Source organism: Camelus bactrianus, chromosome 25, assembly GCF_048773025.1.
Source record: "Camelus bactrianus isolate YW-2024 breed Bactrian camel chromosome 25, ASM4877302v1, whole genome shotgun sequence".
NCBI classification, from domain to species: Eukaryota; Metazoa; Chordata; class Mammalia; order Artiodactyla; family Camelidae; genus Camelus; species Camelus bactrianus.
In genome coordinates this window covers 29,546,554-29,568,699 of record NC_133563.1, presented here as the reverse complement: position 1 = coordinate 29,568,699, position 22,146 = coordinate 29,546,554, and the positions used below count along the sequence as shown (strand labels likewise).

Below are 22,146 nucleotides of genomic sequence, written 5' to 3'. Positions count from 1 at the left end.
AACTACTAATTCTTCTGAATGGTGAATCAGGAATGCACCCTTTTCTTTCTTTTTTTTAAGAACCGTAAGCAGGTTTTTGCAGATCTGATTTACTAACAGTACTGTTGATCCAAAACTGTTGGTCCTCTCTAGGGAATAATGTCAGCATTAGTCAGGAGTGGAACGTCAGCTGTGGAAGTGATGTGTCGGAAAGGATTCCCTCTCCTGCCATTCAGAATTCATCACGTAATGATGTTGCAATTACATAACCATCTCTGAATAGTTTACACACGCACCCCTCTATACGTATATAGATATACTGAGTTCTTATGCATTTCATCAAAAAATAGACTTACCTGATTTCATTTAATTTGTCATTTTTCTCCACCAGAGAGACCCAATCATTGAGCCCCTTTGACGCCTTGTAGATTAACCATCCAACTTGTAGGTGATGAATATACATCGCATCTTTTATGTCAAACGTGACTGACTGCTAACGGCTGTGTTATGCCGGGGATTGCCGCATTTTGAAGGCTACTGAGATTGTATCTGGGACTAACGCAGAAACAGTTCTGCTATGGTTGTGGGAAGAAGGAAGTAAAGCTCATATGCCCTGTGTTTTTTAACCTTTGATATTTTAACACTTGAGGACAGAAAATGTTTCCTGACTCAAAATCACCCGTCCCCCAATCTTTTGGCCACTTTGGTCCATAACGACGTCATTCTTTCCCAGAATTCTTGTGGCAGGTGCTGCCTGACCCATTCATTCACAGCTTTCTGAGGTTTTTTAGTGGTCTGGTCAAGGGTGCATGCTTTGTCTCCCCAAGTGGATGGTGCTGGAAGTGGATTTCAGATGACTCAGAGAGAATCATCACTTTGCCATCTAATGGTGTATTCACTGGAACAAGTTATTTAAGACCAGTTTACTCCTAGTTTACTCTTCTCACATAACTGTGAAGATTAATGAGATAATGTCGGTGTTTAGTTCACAATAGGCTCTCAAGGAATGTTGTCATGGTCATTTTGAAAGAATGCAATGACCTCCAGCCTTGCAAGTGTTGATTGCATCCTGTTTGAATGGCAGCTGCAAACAAAGAGGAAATACTATCCAGGAGAGGGTGCTTTAGCTCACGATCTTTGATTATTCTGGTTCATTATATGAGGCCATTGGTAAAGTGGCAGATAAAGTTGTGTAATCTCGTTCCACGGGTCCAGTTGTCCTGATGGAGAGGGGAATGTATCAGGCTATCTGAGTTCTATTAAGCATTCAATACCCTAACCCTTTTACATTTGATTACTAAGCTATCTGCTGATTATGATCTCTGCTCTTATATAGGAAGAAAATAGTCCTATGATGGGACTTATGTGGGAATAGTCTTATATGAGTGTTCTGGCCACCATGACAATTATTTGTAGTTGTAATTTGCTGAATTTGCAAAAGTAGGACAGGCTGATCATGAAAAGGTGAATATTATAGTTCCCATAATGGAAATTTCTCATTATGAATTAATCAGTTGTCATTCCAGCAGTGTCACCTACTAGGCTCTTGTGGAGCCCTGAATGACAGAGCCTCTTTTAAAAAAATAAACCTACAAAGATGACGAGATTCTGAGTTATGGTGACTTTACTGAGGTGCTAAGTGCAGCAGTGTGAGGTATGCTGTAGGTCACACTGTTGCCTTTCCCCCTTAATTTGCCCAACATAGTCATTGGCAGGATTTACTGAGATTCTTTTCTTGGAATGTCTACAGGTCAGAACTCCATGAGGTCATGGACTATGAATTTGCTGTCTCTGTGCATGTATTTTCTCCTTCTGAATGGCAGGAGAGGGGATATTTACCTTCTCCCAGAAGCATGGGAGGATATGAGAATCAAAACTAATAATGGGTTCAGTGTTCCCAGGATACTTTGGAAATACAGTAGTGAATAAGATGGACAAATCCTTGCTTTTATGAAGCTTCTATTCTAAGAGGGATGGAGCTGGAGGTATTTTGCATTTTCTAGAATATTCTACCAATGAAGCTCTTATTAGAACTCATCTTTCATGACTCAGATCCAATTTTGGATATGTGATGCCATCTCTGACTCTCCCAGGGAAACAGAAATCCTTTCTGTGCTTTCACAAAACCTCATACTTCTTTTGAACAGAACAGGCCAACTCCATATTTTGATTATCTATTTACGTGCCTTTCTTCGCTATTACTTTGTAATTTCATTAAAGGTAAGAACTCTGCCTGGTTCTTATTAAATCACTGGCACCGAACACAGTTCTGGACACATAGTAGATACTATGACTTGTTTGCAGTACAGTTTAAGGGTGAGATTTCAGTCCTGCTATGGTCAATGACCAAACTATTTCCAAATCATGCCAACCAGTCATCGTTTCTCTCAGAGGATTTTACATAAGGAACACATAGAAATTGAAATATTGTTGAATACGGCTGAATAAGAACTCACTTGCCCTCAGTAGAGGGTCCTCTGGCCAAAACTGGAATGAAGTAGATGACTTATTAGAGTTGAGGCCAACATGGAATTCCTTCTGCTCTCACCCGCATTCCATCACTCACACGCTAAATTCAAATGTGAGGAGTAGGGTATTCATCTGTGTCTAGAGAAAGGCAAAAGGTCAGGCTCCAGGAAGATCCCTGGGCTCAAATACCCACCTTGCCAGATAGAATGAATGGAAGAGAGAAGAGAGTAGCTCACCAGCCACAAGTGACCTGCACCATCTTAGGTGTGAGACTTAAAAGGCTTTAAAGAGTAGCGGCCCCCGAATGGTATGATTTCAACCGGCATCCCACATAACTACAGCTGCTCACGGCCGATGGCTCTGATAAGTCTCCAGCCACATTAGCCGAACATTCTTGCCAGTGCCAGATCCCTCTGAATGAACCACTTGAGATCCTCTTGGCATTGCCCTTTTCAGGATATCTGGCCGCTTAGTTTAACCAAGCCATAGTGTGGCAGCCAGTTCTGGGTGGGCTCCTACCAACTTCACCTGCCATAACCCAACAGTGCCTCACCTCATGCCCCACCTGCCCTCCTCTTGCCTCCTGCTTCTGGGTTCCCCTTGGAACCAGAGACCCTGTGGAACACAAAGCTGGAAGATAAATTCTTCCTCCACTCACTCACCATTCTAGGATGCAGTCTTTCATGCAGCCTCTCCTAGCTCAGTCCCAGAAGACCCATCCTTCAGTTGTGCTTGATACCAAACGGTGGCCGGCTCAGTAATGGTTTATTGGCTGTCTTTCCTTTCCCGGCTTAAGCTTTGGGGAGCTATGAAAGAAGCAAGTCTAGCTTGGGAAGAGAAAGTTAGATTACCCTCCCCCTAGAGTAGGTTAATTAATTAATGATAAGAACAATATTTAATGTAGTTCCTGAACTTATCTGCACGTTAGAACTGCCTCGGGATCTTTAAAAACTTTTAAATTGCAAGCTACCCTCAGACTATTCCAATCACAGTCTGGGGGGAGTGTTGAGACCCAGGCAGTGACATTTTTTTAAGCTCTCCAGTGATTCCAGTGTGCAGAAAAGCCAGGGAACCACTGAGCTCAGTGATAACAGAAATAAACCAAAATAAATAATTTATTGCAAATTTTAATCAAAATATTATTGTTCAAAAATTATGATGAGCATATAAATTCACCATCTTTACATATGATGTGAGGGGAAATATACTGACCACTGACTTAAAAAAAAGTTAGAAAAGGAACATATGTGTCTGCACAAAGCCTTGAGCCACTGCACAATGATGTCTGTCCTTGAGTGTCTGTTCAGGGTGACCTTTGCCATGGACAAAGGAAGGGCTGATTGAGAAATCTAAGTGCCTTAGGGTATCTGTGGCCTTCTTTAACATTTGGAAATGTCCACTTTGAATCACCTCCTATACTTGGCATTCAGGAGAGCAATCTTCATTAAAAATCAGTTGATAACATCTCTTGCCCAGGTCATCTACTTTTAAGTCTCCATGGCAGCTGGCTGTGCTAAAGAAGACATTTTAAAGCTGCATGTGTGAGAAAAAAAAGAGGCAGAAGTAAAACAGAGTTTGAAGATGACATTTTATATTTGTGCACAGGTAAGGACTGAGGGGAAGAAAGGTCATTTTATCCACCCTACTGCCTTTATGGAGCCCTGAGCCTAACCATAATTTATCTAATACTTAATGCTTCAGATGCAAAGAATTCATATCATTCAGAGACTTAATTATTGAGCTTGAAGTCAGCATGAGAGTAAAAAGAATTTAGGCTTTAAAATAAGTAAAAGCAGGGCTCAAATGTAGACTTTTTTCTACTCATTAGACTCGTAAATTTGTGCAAAATTATTTAAAATCTTCAACCCTGTTTCATCATTTTGAAAAATGGTGAAGGATTACATCCAATAGTATTGTTTGGAAGACTACTTGAAACAGTGGGGATAAATCAGCCCAGGACATAGTACAGCTAAGCCGCAGTTCATTCTCTCCTCCCTTTGGTCACTCTTTCCCCCAGCTCCCATGACTCATAAGAATGACTTGATGAATTTGCAAAGTTGTCTTCGGACAATATGATCTTTGCACAACTAAATATGGAATGATGTGTTTTTTATGCTGCTTAAAATAATTTCTCAGCATTATAGTTGGTATGCGCAGTAGGATGTAGTGAAAAGAGCCCAGTGCCTGGCACAAATGTTTCTGAATCAATGAATGAAAGTGTATTGCGTTGGAACTTACGAGATGCGGGATCAAGTCCGATGACTACTAAGCTGCGGGACATAGAGCAAGTCATTGCCAGTCTCCTGATAGCGTTTTCCTCATCTGGGAGACGAGAGAGTTGGAGAAAACAGCTCTACTGTTTTCAGCTGTAAAATTCTGAGATGTAGTTAATATGTGAGCCCTGCGTTTCCTGTAACTGAACCTTGCTCATCCCTCAGATGGGGCATCACTGTTGTATTGCAGCTAGGTCTTTGCCCTCTGCCTAGACGTTCCGGTCTTCCATGTGGGCGGTGGTCGGGGTAGAAGTTGACAGCTCAGGCTCTGGAGCCAACCTGCCTGGGCATAAGGTCAGGTCTTTGACTGCCCGGCAGTGTGACCTCAAGCAAGTTATTCACCTTTTCTGTGTCTCAGTTTTCTCATCTGTCAAATGAGGGCGATGATATTTGTCTTTGCCTTAAAAGCTTGTTAGAATAATTAACTAGGTCAGTCCTCCTGAAGCACATGGCAGCTTCAGAAGTGTTAACCCTCAGTCCTACGTTTTATCTCTTGGTCTCTGGCACAGAGCCCGATGTCCGGTGACTCTAAACAGCAAATATTTGTTGGACAAATGAATGAATCATTTAAAAATATGCCCGCAGCGTGTGTGTGCCTTATGCAAAGTATGTGATTTCTGATATGAAAGAGATAATCAGGACTCAGGAATTCCTGACAATCCTGAGAATTCGTGAGTCTGGAAGGCATGCTGAAGGTCAGGAGTTTCCCTTCTGACAGCTTGCCGTGGTGCTGTTTGGAACGAGTCAGTCTATAAGGAAAAAGTGTGGAATTTGGACTCTCGGCTGTTCCACTTATGTTCGGTGTCTTCATCAGGTTTGTCTTGAGAAAGATCTGTGTACGGGGAGGGAAGAGCATGTCATACTAGGTAGGACCTACGGGTGCACCACTTTCCTGAATGGGACGTGCCTTATCGCTCCTCTTTCCTAGCTCTTCTCTCCCAGTTCTTTTGGTTGCCAGCTGCCCCACAGGTTATCAGTTTCTAGTCTAAATATGAGGCTTCATGAACATGTACAGTTTGGAGGGGTCAAAAAGTCTCTTTAAAAATGGTCTTATAGTGACATAACTCACATGCTGTATAGCTCACATATTTAATGTGTACAGCCCAATGATTTTTAATGTATTCACAGAGTTGTACAATCATCACCACAATCAGTTTTAGAATACTTTTGACCCCCCAAAAGAATCCCTATGCTTATTAACAGAGGTTCCCCATTTTAGGCAACAGTTCTCTAACCAACTGCTCTCTAATTCTTCTATAAAGTGCTCCAGGAACATAAACCCTCGGTAAGTCATCCAATATTTTTTGAAACTGCTATGAGTGCTGAAACTACTCTCCCAGGCTCCTGTGATAGGGAGATGACCGAGAGAAGCAAGCCATCCCAGCTCTCAGTGGCCTCAGGTTCTGTACTTGGGTCTGTAGATCAGCCCCACGTTGAAAACAAAGCAGACAAGCCCTATGTTAGTAACAGAAAGGAGCAGGAAGGCGTATTTGCTACATTCCTACTGTGTGCTAGGCTGTCTGCCAGCTCACTCAGCTTGTAAGTGGTGGACTGGCATCTGTCTGGCTTCAAAGCCTGTATTCATAAAAGGAGAGTGTGACAGATAAAAACTCAGTTGAATAAGACTACCAGAAGTTTCACTTTCCCCAGCTGTGCAAATCCCTGGATTTGCTGGATCGCAAGCCAGCTGCCTTCTAAAACATTACTTCCTGTTGTTTCCAACAAAAATATAAGGTAAACAACCGCAAGACCCTTGATCACCAGTGCCAATGTATGGGCTTTCTGCCCTGGATACAATCAGCTTAACCAGTGCATCTTTGTTAGTGGAATTATGGGGGTGGAACTGGGGAGAGGATAGTCAAAGGGTAATTAAAGTGACTTACATTTCTCTCTTTTCCTGCCATAATCCCGAGGATTTGAATTCTCCAACAAATCAAATTCAGTTTGAGTTTTAACCTTCTTACATGAAAAGCCAGGTTTAAAAATAGCTGTTCATGCTCCGATGATTGTAAACAAACATGGGAGTATGGAGTCGGCTGAAGGGCAACAGACATTACATCTCCCTGCAGGAATGTGGAATTTAATATAAACGGAGTAACTTTCGTACATATGTGCTATGTCTTTGCTCTGTATTGCCAGCAGGGTTCTTTGGGGGAAATAATCACCATAAAATGTTAGAGCTGAAAAGGGCTGTAGAAATCGTGTAGACTCACTGCTTTGTTTTAGAAATGGGGGAACTTATACCAAGGAAAGGGCAGTGGTTGCATATCTAGTTAGTAGGGGAGACAAGGGGAAAATGTAGTTCTCCAGTCTCTCTAGTGATATTTTAAAAAATACGGAAAATGCATTGAAACACCTGTGAGCTTATTTCCTGATGAACTGAGATGCCGTGAAGGATGGTTTAGGGCAATGGGTTTGGGACTGAGGGACTTGAACTTGAATCTCAGCCCTGCCATTTACCATATGGTGGATTTGAACAAGTTGATGAACTTTTCTAAGCTTTAATTTGCTTTTCTGGCAAAAAAAAAAAAAAGTATAGTGTCTTCTGTATCAAGTTGTTGGAATGGTTAAATAGGATAAACAAGTAAATCTGATAGCTTGTATTTGATGTTTAATAAGCGTCCCTTTTCTTCTCTTCCCACTCTTCCTTTTCTCTTCATTCCGGATGTTTTCCATGCCTTCTCACATGTCTTGGGGTCCTTAAGTAGATCCATGGCTACTTTCTGAGAACAGTAATGCCACCTTCTACAACGTGGACCAGGAGTGCTCTTAAATCTTTACTGTAGCTGCTCCCATTGGTTGGGTAACTACTGCATTCCAGGAACTTTATACATGATTTATGACCTTCATTATGTCATTGAAAACTGGTTACTATTTTTGCCACCTTATGAATGAAGAAAATGATATTCAGAGAGGATAGTCAAACTCAAGATCCCACAACTTGATTTCTAGTCCTTGAAACCCATGCTCATTTCTGCACTGAGGCTGTCTCACTAAGGCTATTATTACAGACCTGTTTATTTTTTAAAATACTCGGCATGATATCCTAGAAAAAAACTGAAGTTTAGAAAAAAATATCAGTCTTCGAATCTGAGTGCGGAATTCAAAGCATATCTCTGCCATATGTAAGCTCTGTGGCACTGGGAATTTTACTTCAATTCCCTCTGCTCCCTAGTCCTCACTTGAGGTGGACTGATAATTACATTAACCGCAAAGACAATAAAAACTGTGGAGGGATGACTGAATGAAAGATGATTTGTACAGCATTTTTAGCACAGTGCTGGGGATCAAGGCCACGCATTTATGCCATCACCTTGCCCTCTGCACACTTGGCCTGTGGAGATTAGATTATTGCTCTTACAGTGACCGCGTGGAAGAGAAGTGCTTTATCTTCTCCCCTGCAGTGTCAGTCTTGCCTGCCTGCCTCTCATAAACACAGCTAAGACTTCGACATGGAGAAGGCAATTTTGAGGGATCAATTCATCTTCTTTCCTTGAGATTTTCTAGACTTTTTTTTTTTTCTTAAATCCAGGTGTATGTTCCTAGGTTTCTAGTGGATTGACTTGCCTTGACAGAGCAATAGCAGAGACACACGTGGACACTTGGGAATGACGCTTTATGGGGTAGAGTGGGGGCTGCTGTGGAGGACATCATTTGCGCTGCTCCAAACCTCCTCTGTGAAGACCACCCCTCACTGATAAATTCATCTCAGAGTTTCGGGCCATAAAATAACAACAAGAAAGATACTATTTCCTCCAATGAATCATATGGGTATTCATATGGACAGTGAGTCATAGGATTCATCATTTTTTTTTTCTCGTTTCCTTGGCTTTAAGTATTGTATACAGCTCTTGTATTGTCTTTAACTAAGCTGTCTGGATACAAAGTTTTTTCTACTCTCACACTCTGTTATGTCTGTCTGTCTGTCTGTCTGTCTGTCTGTCTGTCTATCTATCTATCTATCTATCTATCTATCTATCTATCTATCTATCTATCTATCCATCCATCCATCCATCCATCCATCCATCCATCCATGCCTTGCTTGAAAGTTTTCAATCTGACTGCTTTTATTATAAGCTATCTCAAACAACTCCCCATCAGAAATAGAGAAGTAGATGTGGACTAGGTAGATAAATAGCCATTTCACGATTCTGGTGAAAAGCACTGATATAATTAAAGCAAAAAAGTTAAAAAAAAAAAGTCACAAACTTTTCTGTAAGTGCTCATGAAGCAGAAGGTATTATAATTATTATGACTCCTATTAATAATAGCAATGTACATATATACTTCACCCTGTTAGTTTACTTGATGTGAAGCTCACCTATAAAATGCTATCCCCTTGCTTTTCTGTTGTCTAGCATCTCTGAGAGGCAGGAATAAGAAAAGAGAGCTGAGATCAAGGTAAGTTCTCCGAGCTCAGAGATGGGGCCTTTCCTGGTCATTCTTAGGACTCTCCATCTAGGGCTGTCCTTGACACGGTAGATGCTCAAGAAATATTTGTTGAACGGATGAATAATAATGACGGCTTGACGTGTGTCCTCATTGTGTAGTGGACGTTGTATTCATGTATTTACATGGATTAGTGTATTTAACTTTTATAACAATCTTATGAGTAAGGAGCTTAGAAGATTAGTACTACCTTTTACAGATGAAGAAATTGAAGCACAAGGTTAAGTAGCCCCATGGTAGGATGTGGCAGTCTACACTTTAAGTGCAGGTAGAATGAAGGAATAAAGAAAGAGGTGAATGAAGAAATAAAGAATTTATTTCCCTTGTGGCACTGGGTATAAATTGATTGAGAATATGAAGGGGTCTTGATCAAATGGACCCACACCAATTATAAATAATTACTTAATATATGTGGTCCCTGGTGGATAGCAGGTGACCCAGTGATGGGAATTCCTGTGGGCAGAGGTGTTCCTGGGGGTGTCAGAAATAAAACTGAATTGTCAAAAATAAGTCCCCTGATGTGTCAAATTTCATACAACATCTTCTTTATCAGCCTGGATTTTTATGAATCTGCTACACATGCACCAATTTTTACCTGTAAGTTTCTTCAGTGCAATACTTACTGGTCCTTTCTTTTTTTCTGTTGCCACCATCTCTGTGAAACTAGGGGATTTTAGAGAAAACTAAAATTCATCTCAGAAATTATGAATCTTGTATAATTCATTTATTCAGGGGCCCATAAAAAGCATTAAAATTTAAGAGACTGATATAAAAATGAGTATAATTGCACCTGGATTGAGATTCCTTTCCATCCTGTGGCTCCGTTTTAATTTTACTGCCACTTAACTTGGCAGTGTTTAATTGGAGCTCTGAATACGGATCAGGGCAGCATGTGGGTTTACAGTAGGACATCCCCCTTTGTAAGTACCACATAGCCCCACTGGCATCCTCCTGTGCTGTGCAGGGAGCAAAGTGTCATTTAGAGAAGGAAGGGTAATTCAGATTTTCACAGTCCTGGGGGTAGTCTGGGGGGACACTGTTTGCAGTGAACAAATGGAATTCATAGCAACCCTGCAAGTCCTCCCACCTTGTCACCTTGCCTTCGTGCCTGTGTCGTCAGTAACCCTGCAGAACATATTGTGTAAAAACATTTCCTACTCTCGCAGATCCCCAAGCCATCTGGCAAATCTTTTGTCTATTGCTTTTACAAATGGCAGGCTGGCTCATGAGTAAATTGCTATGAGGGGGGAAAGAAACTGACAACAGTGAGTACTCTTAGATCATTTGCTCTGTTAAGTGAGATAATATATGTTGTGCCTGGAGTACAGCAGGGAGTGAATTTCAGAGTGGCCTGGATGGTGAGGCATCTTTGAATCGTCATGTTAAGCAATGAAACATGCAGAGACCTTCTCAGTATCAATAAATATTCAAAGTTCTGTGATAATTTTGATTTGTAGCAAGGTGATAGGGCTAAAAACCTCAGCTCTACTGACCTTTACTTTATAAGGAGAGCAGGTGCTAGTTCTCCCCAGCCATGTGTTTCTGACACTAGAAAAAGGGTCACAAGTGAAATCAGAGGGTTTCCCTAACATCAAGATGTGAAACTGTTTTATTTCTTCCCAACATATTTCCTTAAAGTGAGCCTGGATTCCTTCAGGTACCTAACCTGCTTGCAGGGAGGTGAAGTCTTTTGCCATTTCCAGGGAAAGACACTGTATGTGGTGCAAATGGGGTGCTCAAAGGAGGTGGACCTGGTGGAGCATTTCCCACCCACCTGACCTGGGGATGCTGTTCACCCTGCAGGTCCTCTCCTGGTGACAAATGAAGGCAACCACAACCCCCGCTGGGCAGAAAGAAAGCTTCCCTGGCTTAGTCCATTATTAACTAGAGAAAGTACTAAACGGAACTTTCATGGAGATGCTGCCGTGGCCAAATAAGTAGGGGACACATTCTGGAGTCAGAAGAAACTAAGTTTGAATTTGGAGTTTCTCAGCGTATTAGTGTGGTGGTCCTTGAGGAACTCTATCAGCCTGTCTCAGCCTCCCTTCACTCGATCTAAATGGCAGGTGATTTTACATATTCCATGGGGTTGTAGTGAGATTAAATGACTTAACTCACATGGAGTAGATGTGGTTTGGTGCCCTGTGAGCTCTGCTTTATGGGGTTGGCAGGTTCCCATCCCTCAGCTCTTGTGACATTTGGGTGCCTGCAGTTCATAACTACATCCCTTTGCACACTGTTAATGGGGACTGCCTGCTCTGGAAATTTCTGGGGTGCTATTCTTTCCTCCTGGGTTTGGAGAAGGCTTCCAGTAGCCTGATTTGGGAGTTCAAAATACCTCTTGCTGTAAGTGGGGAGAACTCTAGGATGTCATCCATACTTCAGAGCACCCCATGGGATCAGAAAGAGGTTGTACCTCCAAGGAACTCACATCTTTGCCTGACCTTTTCCCCTGCCTATCCTGAGATCCCCCCTGATTGTTACCTTAGTAACACTTGTCTCAGATGCTCTTCTAGGGAACCTGACTGAGATGGCTTGTAAGTATCAGCCATGGAGCAGGTGCTCAAAGATGGTTAGTGCCTGTCTCCTTCTACCCCTTTCTCCCAGCAACTGTTTCTGAGAACTACATTTGTTTTGCCTGGGAAAAATTACTACGAAATAATAGAAAATTAAAAGAATTTTTTTTCCTCCACCCATTCGCCTGCCTGCCTGCCTCCCTTCCTCCCTCCCTTCCTCCTTTCCTTCCTTCCTTCCTTCATTTCTTGTCAGTTTACAATGTTGTATCAATTTCTTGTGTACAATATAATGTTTCAGTCATATGTATACATAACATATACTCCTTTTCATATTCTTTTTCATTATAGGTTACTACAAGATATTGAATATAGCTCCCTGTGCTATACAGAAGAAACTTGTTGTTTATCTATTTTATATATAGTAGTTAGTATCAACAAATCTCGAGCTCCCAGTTTATCCCTTCCCACCCCCTTTCCTTCCTGGTAACCATGTTTGTCTTCTATATCTGTAAGTCTTTCTGTTCTGTAAATAAGTTCATTTGTGTCTTTTTTTCCCCTAGATTCCATATATGAATGATAGCCTATGGTATTTTTCTTTCTCATCCTGACTTCACTTTGAATGATGATCCCCATGTCTATTCATGTTGCTGCAAATGGCATTATTTCATTCTTTTTTATGCCTGAGTAGTATTTCACTTTATACATGTATACATACACATACACATACACACACACCACAAGTTCTTTATCCAGTCATCTGTCAGTGGACACTTAGGTTATTTCCAGGTCATGGCTATTGTAAATAGTGCTGCTATGAACATTAGAGTGCATTTGTCTTTTCAAATTAGAATTCCCTCTGGATATATGCCTAGGAGTGGGATTTTTAAAAAAATTCTTAAGTAAATAAAAAATACTTAAAAAAAATAAAAAGACAAGCAACACATTCTGTCAAGTTATTTCCTATACAACTAATAAAAGATTTGTATCCAGTATTAAAAACTACAGGAAAAAGAAAAAACCACAACAACAAGAAACGATGGGGCATATGGTCCTTTGAGTCACAGAAGAGGAAACTAGAATGGCCAAAACATACATGAAAAATATCTTAATCTCAATAGGGAAAAATGAGATTTTGAACCCGTTCCATAGGCAACATTAAACTGCCTGATAATATTAGTGTTGGCAAAACTGTGAAGCAAACATAGATTCATACTTGCTGGTGGGAATGTTCGTTAGCATCACCATGTTGGATTGCAATTTCTCAAAATCTAGTAAGTTTGAGGATATGTGTATTTTATAATTCATCAGTTATACTTTCAAGAAGTTACCCCTCATCCCTGTCACACGCACACAAGAATGTTCCTGGCAATTTTATTTGTTAAAGCAAAAGGAAACATTAACAACCTTAATGTTCGTTATTGGGAGGATGAGTAAAGCATTTTTAGCATATTTATAGAGTGCATGCCAGAAAGCTCTAAAAATGGATGAACTAGAATGAGGGGTTTCATACGGAAAATCTGGGAAGCATCACGTTGAGCAAAGAGCACAAGTTGCAGAAGGATATGATCAGAATGATGCCAATAATTATTTTTTTAACTTGAAAGAGTTCTATACGTTTTTTTCTGAATACTTAGAGGTGTTATAAAATTATGCAAACCTAGACTTGAAGATAGACACTAATCTCACAAGATACTAACCTGGAGAAAGGAAGGGTCCTCAGATGGACGTTGGGAGAGACATGAGTTTCAACTATATTTGTAATGTTTTTGTTCTTCACATTACAAAAAAATGAAGCATGAAAAGAAAAATGTTAAAATGTACTAAGTCTGTAAGAGTGTAAGTGTTTGTTATTTTTCTGCAAGGTTTTATTCTACGTTTGAAATATTAAGAATATAGAATGCCACTTCCTAGGTCTGTTTGAGAATTGCGGACTGATAATAAAACGGTGACATTTTAACATGCTTATTTTGCTCACACCGTATGCTTGATTTCAGGCTTAGCTGGCTAAGTCCCCACCTAACTATGGCCTCTTCAAATCTTGCAAAACCTAGCCTAAGTCTTCCCTCTTCCAGGCAACTTATGTTTTCCTCGGAGTGTTCCTTTTCAGAGGCAGGTTGTTCTTGTTTCAAGGAGCCAGTATATTCTACACTGTTATCTCCAGATAGTCCGCTAAAATCTCACAGGTCAGTTTTTAGACTTCCATTTAGCACCCTATTCAAATCATCAAATCAGCCTGGCTGCATCTGAGGGTCTAGAGTCCAGAGTGATCCTTCTTTGGTTCAGTTATAAGCCTCTGGCATAGGAGAGGGGTCCTGTAACTTCCACCAGCCTCTCTGCAGCCCTTTTACCAGGATTGCTCCCATTAGACCAGGACCCAGCTCCCCAGGCCTTCCGCCATTCCTGGTGCTTCTAAATGCTGAGCTCAGGGATTCTGCGGGCCACACCGCTTCACTTCTTGGTACTATTTTCGTCTGTTGACTCTTAGGTTGAAACTTCCTCTGATCTGCTGAGTCAGATACCAATTCTCTACCCACTTTCGCTTTTCCAGCATGTGGCTGAAGTCGCTGACATGCTGATGCTTCCTCTCTCGACCCATCTGTCTTGTATTCCTTGTCAGCCTTTGCTTTCATTCTGGCTGGATTTTGTGTAGAGTAAGTGATAAACGTCTGTGGTCTGTTCACCATTTGTCACCTGAAGCCTCCCTCAGGAAAGTAACTTCTCTGATTTACTTTGTAATGTAAAGGAGATCATAAAAAAGGACGTTTGATGGTTAGGATATGCTTTAGCTTCTGTAAGTCCTCATGAATTGCTGGATTTTCCCTCTTAATCAACCTTTAGGAGACAACTGGCTTGTCCAAATCATCTTGAGTAAATAGAATATTCACATTGTGGACTCTGAAGCAAGGTCACGGGTCTGTAGTCACACAGGGCTCTGCTCTCAGAAGGGTCCAGTGCTGGCTTTAATGCTCTGCTGTCCCTGTCTTGAAAATCCTAATATTCTGGGGACAAGTGACTCACATTTGTACTTTGTACTGGGCCTTGCAAATTATGAAGCGGATCCTTCTCTGAAGTGTAAAAACCCTGATGTCAAAGTATAGTTTGCAGGTTCACACAGTCTTGGGGCATCAGCTCGACCTTTCCTTTGACAAAGTCCCTGCCCGTTTAGCCAGTGCAGCTGCTGTTGGCTTATTACCAAAGATGGGTAAGCTCACTGCCTTCTCAGCTATTTCTTTTCTCTCTGGACCTCTCTGACAGAACATTCTATCTCACTCTGCAATGAAATACATATCTTTCATCTTATCTGTGCCCATTCCCTGTTTTATATGAATAATTTGGCCATTTGTATGTTACAAAACAAATACATATTTACATTTTTATTATAAAAGAAGTGCACATCTTGAAAATATTGGAAAATGATGAAAAACATAAAAGATAATAACCCAAGATCCCTTTATTGGGAAATTACCATTAATAATCTGTTACCACAGATATTCCTTTTCTTTTTCTATGCATACATAGTAATAATAACAACGATAAGAAAGACGGCTGGTTTATTTAGTGCTTATAATGTGCTGGGAACTGTGCTAAGTGTTTTAAATGAATTATTGCACTCAGTAGACAGATATAATTAGGGAGAGATGGACGTACACCACATGCATACATGTGAAGATTGTAGTGTATACCCAGCTTTTTGCTTTGTTTCATTTATTATTATATCATAAGCCCTTGTACTTGCAACAATGAGAGAATTTAAAGCAAAATGTATTTAGTACATGGACAGATAATGAAGGGTCACTACACTCCTTTTGCGGAGTGTCACTTCTCCCCGTGAAGTTTTGGTTTCTTCTTTTGTAAAACACACATGATATAATACTTACCCTGCCTACTTTGCAGGATTATAGCAGCAATAGGAGGCCATCTACTTGACAGAAAAGGGGCAGAGGAGGAAACTTCCAGGCAAAAGGAAAAAAATAAAAACAGAGTCACTCTGCTGTACACTTGTAACTAATACACCATTGTAGATCAACTATACTTCAATAAACAAGTAAAACCAAAAGACCGCCACCACAGCTGAAGGAAGCAAAGCCCCTGTCTGTAAGTCAGGTTCACAGCACAGGGATGCTCTGGACCAGCTGGAGCCGCTGGCATGCAGTAAGGAAGGTGATGAGTCGCCCAGAAATCCATCCTGATCTTATCCTTAAGGAGCCCTACGACATTAAGAAAGACCAAAAGCAAAGGTTTTCTGCATAATACTGTTCGGTTATACTCGCAGGAAGTTGGTGGCGTGGTGGAGAAAAGTAGGTTTTCAGCTTCACCTGTCAGCCATTATGTTCAATATTATTTTATGTTGAAGATGAATCATATAATTTTGGATAAAAGTGCATGCTGTGTATTTCTAATATTTCCAGAAGTGTCGGGGAAGAAGCAAAAAGAGTATTCCAACTTACAGGTTTCTATGTATATTATTATTTTGGGAAATGAATATAGATATGCACTAACATCAGTATTAACAGTTCCTTGTGACGGAGGCCTTGTGACATATACATAGTGGCTGTAAAATTCAACCACTCCTCACGAAGAGGATAGTAATGAAGTTGGGAAGATAAGATGGCCCTAGCAGAGGAAGCTGCATTGCCTCTTTCTCTTGAGTAAATTGTATCCATCCATCCATCCATCATTCCAACATTTATTGAGCACTTAATATTCATTCATTTGATTCATTCAGTCAATATTTATTGAGGGCGTACCACATGCCGGGCACTAATGCCAGGTTGAAAAAAAGTCCCAATATGCTTACCCTTGGAGATGTTGTGAAAATCAAATAAGCTAATATAGATAGAAAGTATATATGTATACCTTGACATGCTATTAAGACATGAAGGATTATTATTATCCAATCTTTAATATCACTGCTTTGTAATCCAGTGTTGTGATATTTTTCAGTGCATTGACAGGCACAGATATTTCCCAGGACTCTGCAAGCCTGCAATTAAGAAACGGGAAACATACATAAATATACAAGTTGACTAATTAGTCCTTAATTAGTTAGGAGATTGGGAATTGTAATCACCCTGAGATACATTGGTTAATGTCATAGAATGGAAAGAAGAGTTTTGCTATATTATATTATGTCAACATTTGCATAAAGATTTCATTAAAATACTTAATGGGACCTGCCAGTTCTGAGCCATGGCCAGCCAGCCAGTCATCTATGATCTCTTACTGGTCTTTGGCAATTTGGGCATCATGACAAGTGATCTTTCAATTCAGTCAAAGAAAACTGTAAAATTTTTAACACCTACGATATTCCCTTATTGACCACTTAGTTTATGCTTGTCTTGCATTTGAAGAGACTAAAGCACAAAGAGGCCAAGAAACTAGTTCAAGAACGTTCCTATGGACCCTAGGTTGACTGGATTATGCTTGGCTTTAAAACCCTTCGTTCCTAGACCTCTGCTCATCCCAACAGCCTGAAGAGGCCCAAGAATTAAATCATAGTTCTGCTGCCATTCTCACTCGCACTATGTCATGATCATTTCACATTTGTTTGTTTTTAATCCAAAGTCTCTGTGGCTTTCCAAACAAGATCAGAGAAAGTCTAAAAGAGAAGTTAATGGTTTCTGCATGGATATGTCTCAATTTCTTGAAAAGACTTAGTTGTTCGTCCCTTTGAACTTGCCTATTGATTGGTTCTTTCCTCTCTGGTAGTATTTCAAGATAGTGGAATGGAACATTGATATCCTGAGTAAGGTAAAGCCGAGTGATTCTTTGTTTTTAGCTTCTGTTGCTCCATGAAGCTTGAATAATCACTGGCTCAACATAACTCCTCCCAAAGAAAAGTCCAGTCCTTGTGATTTTGTTACGAAATATGTATAGAGCTGCTGCCAGAGGACCTTGGCTTCCAAGTGGCTGCACCACTGTGTTGTTTATTTCCTTGCTCCAGGAACTGGCTCTTGGGTTTTCACATTGAAATTTGGTTTGTTCATGATGTGCACTCGTGCTATCCAAATTAGAAGAGACTAATGCAAACTCTGGGATATCTATTTACTACTTTAAAATAAAAAATAAAAATCATTATGAGAGTATAAGAGTCTTGAGTCTTCTGGTGAACATGATTTTTTCTGAAGCAGCAAGCCAAAAAAATCTGGGGTTTCCTTAATGCACTTAGGTGCATCTTAATGGCTCTCAGCATCAGGGTATATCAGCACTAGATACAATCCTGTTTAAAACAGAAAGATACCTATCAAGGGGGCTGGATATTTAAACATCTGATCAAAAGTCTCTTCTTTTGGACAGTGTTGGAATCTCTCGATTATTACTGTCGGCCTTTTGTGACCTTGTGTTGACTCTGTGCTGGTGATGGTAAGGAAAGAGAAGCTAGGATCATCTTGAGTTACTTGAAATACTGCTGCATCTCCTTATCAGTTCTGTTTCCCTTTACACCCTTGCTTTTTCACTCCCATTTTAGTTCATTAATCTTTTACGTGCTCTTGGTCTTTGAACTGGTCTTGGATTTCTCAGCTACCTTTGGTCCTCTCTAGGACTATGTCTTGGACATACCATTTCAATCCATCTTTCTGGTCTTGACTTTACCCTTTAGGACCCAGCTTCCCCCAAATGGCCTAAATAACTGGTGCTGCCTTCGATTTCTAGTTAGGTACCCATGGAGGAGGCAGGCAGTCCTTCCCTTCCCTCTCCCAAGATCCTTCTTGTACTAGGCTCCTTTAATCTAAGCAGTCTTTCTTCACATACATTCAGAACTCTGACTTTCACTAGAGTTTCTTAGATGTAAGAGGACAGCTGGTTAGATCACCAACATCTTCTTCCGTCTTTGCCCTGAGAGGTGGATCAGTTGCACACTGTCTTCTGAAGCTGTCCGGTCTCATTTGTTACGTAATTTCACTTGGCTCTATCTCAGAGTTTAGGGATGCCCTTTTTCTGCCCTTATGCCTTTTAATAATTGGGACATGACCTTTGAGGACATTCCTTTGCACTTTAAAGTGTTTCATGCCCATTTTTTTCATCTCCTTCCAACAGCCCCATGAGGTGGAGGTTACCATGGAGGAAATACCTCATTTTGGCAATTTTTTGGATTTCCCCTTACATCTGTGGTATTGTGACTTGGCTGGAAAAATCAGAGTAACTGACAGAGGCCAGCTAGTCCCTTTAGACAAGGAGAGTGAGGAAAGCAAAAGAAACATAAAAACAGAATTAACAATGAACGCCCAGTTTACAGAGGGACAAAAGCTGGACATACAGCAGGGCCCAGCACATGTTACATAAGCCTCAGAGAGAGAGTCTCTTGGCCAAAGCGCATGCAGCCAGAACCCTTGCCAAGGGCACACTCAAATGAGGCTGTGGATACGCAGACAGCATTGCTGGTGAGCTACTGGCACGTTGTTGTGTTTTCTGGGCTCCTGGAAAGACTTTCTCAGAACTGTTCCTAGAAAGAACGATGAATTGTTCTTCAACAGCCAAGGCCTGGCTTTGATGTGACTGCTCTGAGCAGGCCTTGGTTGCAGGGCTATGCAGAGACTCACCTGTCCGTACCATTCAGGCATCACACCTGGGCCCCTATCAAGTGACTGCTGTGTCCTCCTCCTCTCACTGCTTCTTTCACTCCAGGTGACATTTACCCCAAATTAGGTCCCCAGCTCCCCCGTAGAGGTTGACAGTGACTTTGGGAGATGCATGTTGGGGACTCCCGCTGCCTCCTTAGGGGAGTTATTACTCCATCCTTCTCTAAAGCTCTACGTGGCTGGCTGGTCTCTCTGCTTCTAGCTTCCATTCTCCCTTACTCACAAACACACTGCAAGATTTAACAATCAATATCCTTGGTCATATGACGTCCCTGTTCGTAAATCTTTGGTGGCTTTTCATTGTCTGTAGGTGCCAGGCTGAGAATCCTGGGTATGGCAACCTAGGCTCCTCGTGATCTAGCGCTGAGCTCCTATGGCATGTGGCCTGAGTATCTCTTTTGGGAAAAATGATTCCTTGTTACATGTGGTGCTGCTTGTGTGTGAGCATCTCTCTTGCCCAGCTTTAAGCCTCTGGAGGATTAGGTCCACATCTGCCTGTCTGACCAAACCTGACACTTCTCCCGGCACCAACCAGAGCACCTGAATCAGGGCAGTTGCTTAGCGAGTATTTGCTGCATGCAATAAAGAATGAATGATCTTCATGAGTGACATTTTCAGTCTGAGCAAAGCATCAGATCTGGTGTTGGATGACTGATTTTTTTCTTGCATATGCTTTTGTTTGGGGAATTTTTTTTTTTAAAAAGCAGGGAAGTATAAAAGAATAATGAAAACAGAGTATCATGCACCCATTATCCCAAACTGAACCATTGGTAACATTTATTTTTTTCAGGTTTGCTTTAGATTTTTAAAGAAAGAAATAAAACATTCCAGATTAATATGATCTTTTGTCTCATATCTCATTCCTATTCTGCTTCTATCTCTTCTCAGAGGTAAGTACTATTATGAGCCTTCTGTGAATGCATTTTATGTTTACTTATACTTTTATATACAAATATATGCATCAGCTGATTTACAGCAGAAGTTAAATTACGGCCCATGGGGCAAACCCAACCCATGGCCTGTTTCTCTAAAGACTGCAAACAAAGAATGGTTTTTACATTTTAAAGAGCTGTTAAAAAGAAAAAAAAAAAAAAAAACAAAACAGCAACACAAAAGAATAACATGTGATAGGAATCATATATGGCCTGCAAAGCCTAAAATATTTACTGTTCATCTTTTGCAGAAAAAGTTTGCTAACCCCTGAAATAGAATGTTGACTTTAAGTTATAAAAGGGTATTTACATCCTACAATTATTCTGAAACTTGCTTTAATATTCAGCCCTATATTTCTTGAATTCTATGCTTGTTGACATATGTACCTACTTTTACTCCTTTTAATGGTTGCATGATATGTCATCATATTAATGTAGCACACTTTTTTTATTGACGTATAGTCAGTTTACAATGTGTCAATTTCTGGTATACAGCATAATGTTTCAGTCATACATACATTTGTTTTCATATTGCTTTTCATTATAGGTTACTACAAGATATTGAGTACAGTTCCCTGTGCTATACAGAAGAAACTTGTTATTTATCTATTTTATGTATAGTAGTTAATATTTGCAAATATTGAGCTCCCAATTTATCCCTTCCCACCCTCTTTCCCCCTAGTAACCTTAAGTTTGTTTTCTATGTCTGTGAGTCTGTTTGTGTTTTAGAGATAAGTTCCTTTGTGTCTCCTTTTTTTTTAAGATTCCACATATGAGTGATATCATATGGTATTTTTCTTTCTGGCTTGCTTTACTTAGAATGATGATCTCCAGGCCCATACATGTCGCTGCAAATAACATTATTTATCCTTTTTTATGGTTGAGTAGTATTCCATTGTATAAATATACCATAGCTTCTTTATCTAGTCATCTGTTGATAGACATTTAGGTTGTTTCCATGTCTTGGCTGTTGTATATACATAGAATGTAGCACACTTTTTGTATTCATTCTCCTGCTGGACGGGCAGTTGCATTGTTTATACACTTTTCACTATTAACAAAGTCAAGAAACATCCTGTATCTTGTATAAATGAGAGTTTCTCAAGGGCTGTGTCCCTGGAGGTATAATCATTGGCTTATAGGGAATGTACATACCTTTTTTAAATATTTTTTTAACTTTCTTTTTTTGGGAGGGGAGGAGGTAATTAGATCTATCTTTTAAAAAATTTTATTTATCTATTTACCTTTTAATGGCAGTACTGGGGCTTGAACCTAGGACCTTGTGCATGTTAAGCACGTACTTTACCACTGAGCTATACCCTCCCCCCTGGGAATATGCATTCTTAAGAGTTGGAACAGAATCAAACTATTCTTGGCAGTAGTTGTAAATATTTCAACACTTACCTTTACTTTGAGGTATATTCTTCATTCCTACAACCTTCAGCTTTACCACTGTCCCAGCAAATGGAAAAGATGGCCCCTGCCCTAATGGCCTTCAGTTTTCTACTGCCTTCATGTAGCAGACGAAACATCGGAGGCAGAAGACTCTTTACAGAGCTGTAAAGTGCGAGAAAAATGAGAGCGGTGTGACTTTAAAGAGGTTGCCTGCCAGGACATCAAGAAGGACTCCTGGTGGACTGAACAGAAATGACGTAGGCAGAAGGCACTCTCCGGGGGACTTTGTCAAAAGAATGCTGAACGGCATTCCACTTCAAACAATGTCTGGTGACAGGTGTTCTGCTCTGTGCCGACTTTGTCCACCCCCTGTCCCCCCCCAGCAGGTGCTGTCAGTGAGCACTGTGGTTGGGGACCATTTCCCTCCAGGTCTACAGCTCCAGGAACAAAGACTGGCAGGCAGGGCCCCTGTGAGGCCAGTTGTGACTGCCCCGAAGAAGCGTGTTTTGAGGACTTATTGTGTGCCTCATCCTGAGCCACTGGCTGAGATCAC

General features: G+C 40.7%; 2 long non-coding RNA genes across 5 annotated transcripts in view; one reads left to right on the top strand and one right to left on the bottom strand.

The window, feature by feature from the left end:
* Positions 1-22,146, top strand: part of LOC141575039 (uncharacterized) — a 553,420-nt gene that overhangs the window by 173,360 nt on the left and 357,914 nt on the right. The gene's annotated exons all lie outside the window — the stretch shown is intronic.
* Positions 14,469-21,761, bottom strand: LOC141575017 (uncharacterized). Its single transcript, XR_012502220.1, has 3 exons — positions 21,603-21,761; positions 16,544-16,670; positions 14,469-15,636 (listed from the first exon to the last, which is right to left on the bottom strand). It is a non-coding gene; the product is annotated as an uncharacterized LOC141575017 (long non-coding RNA).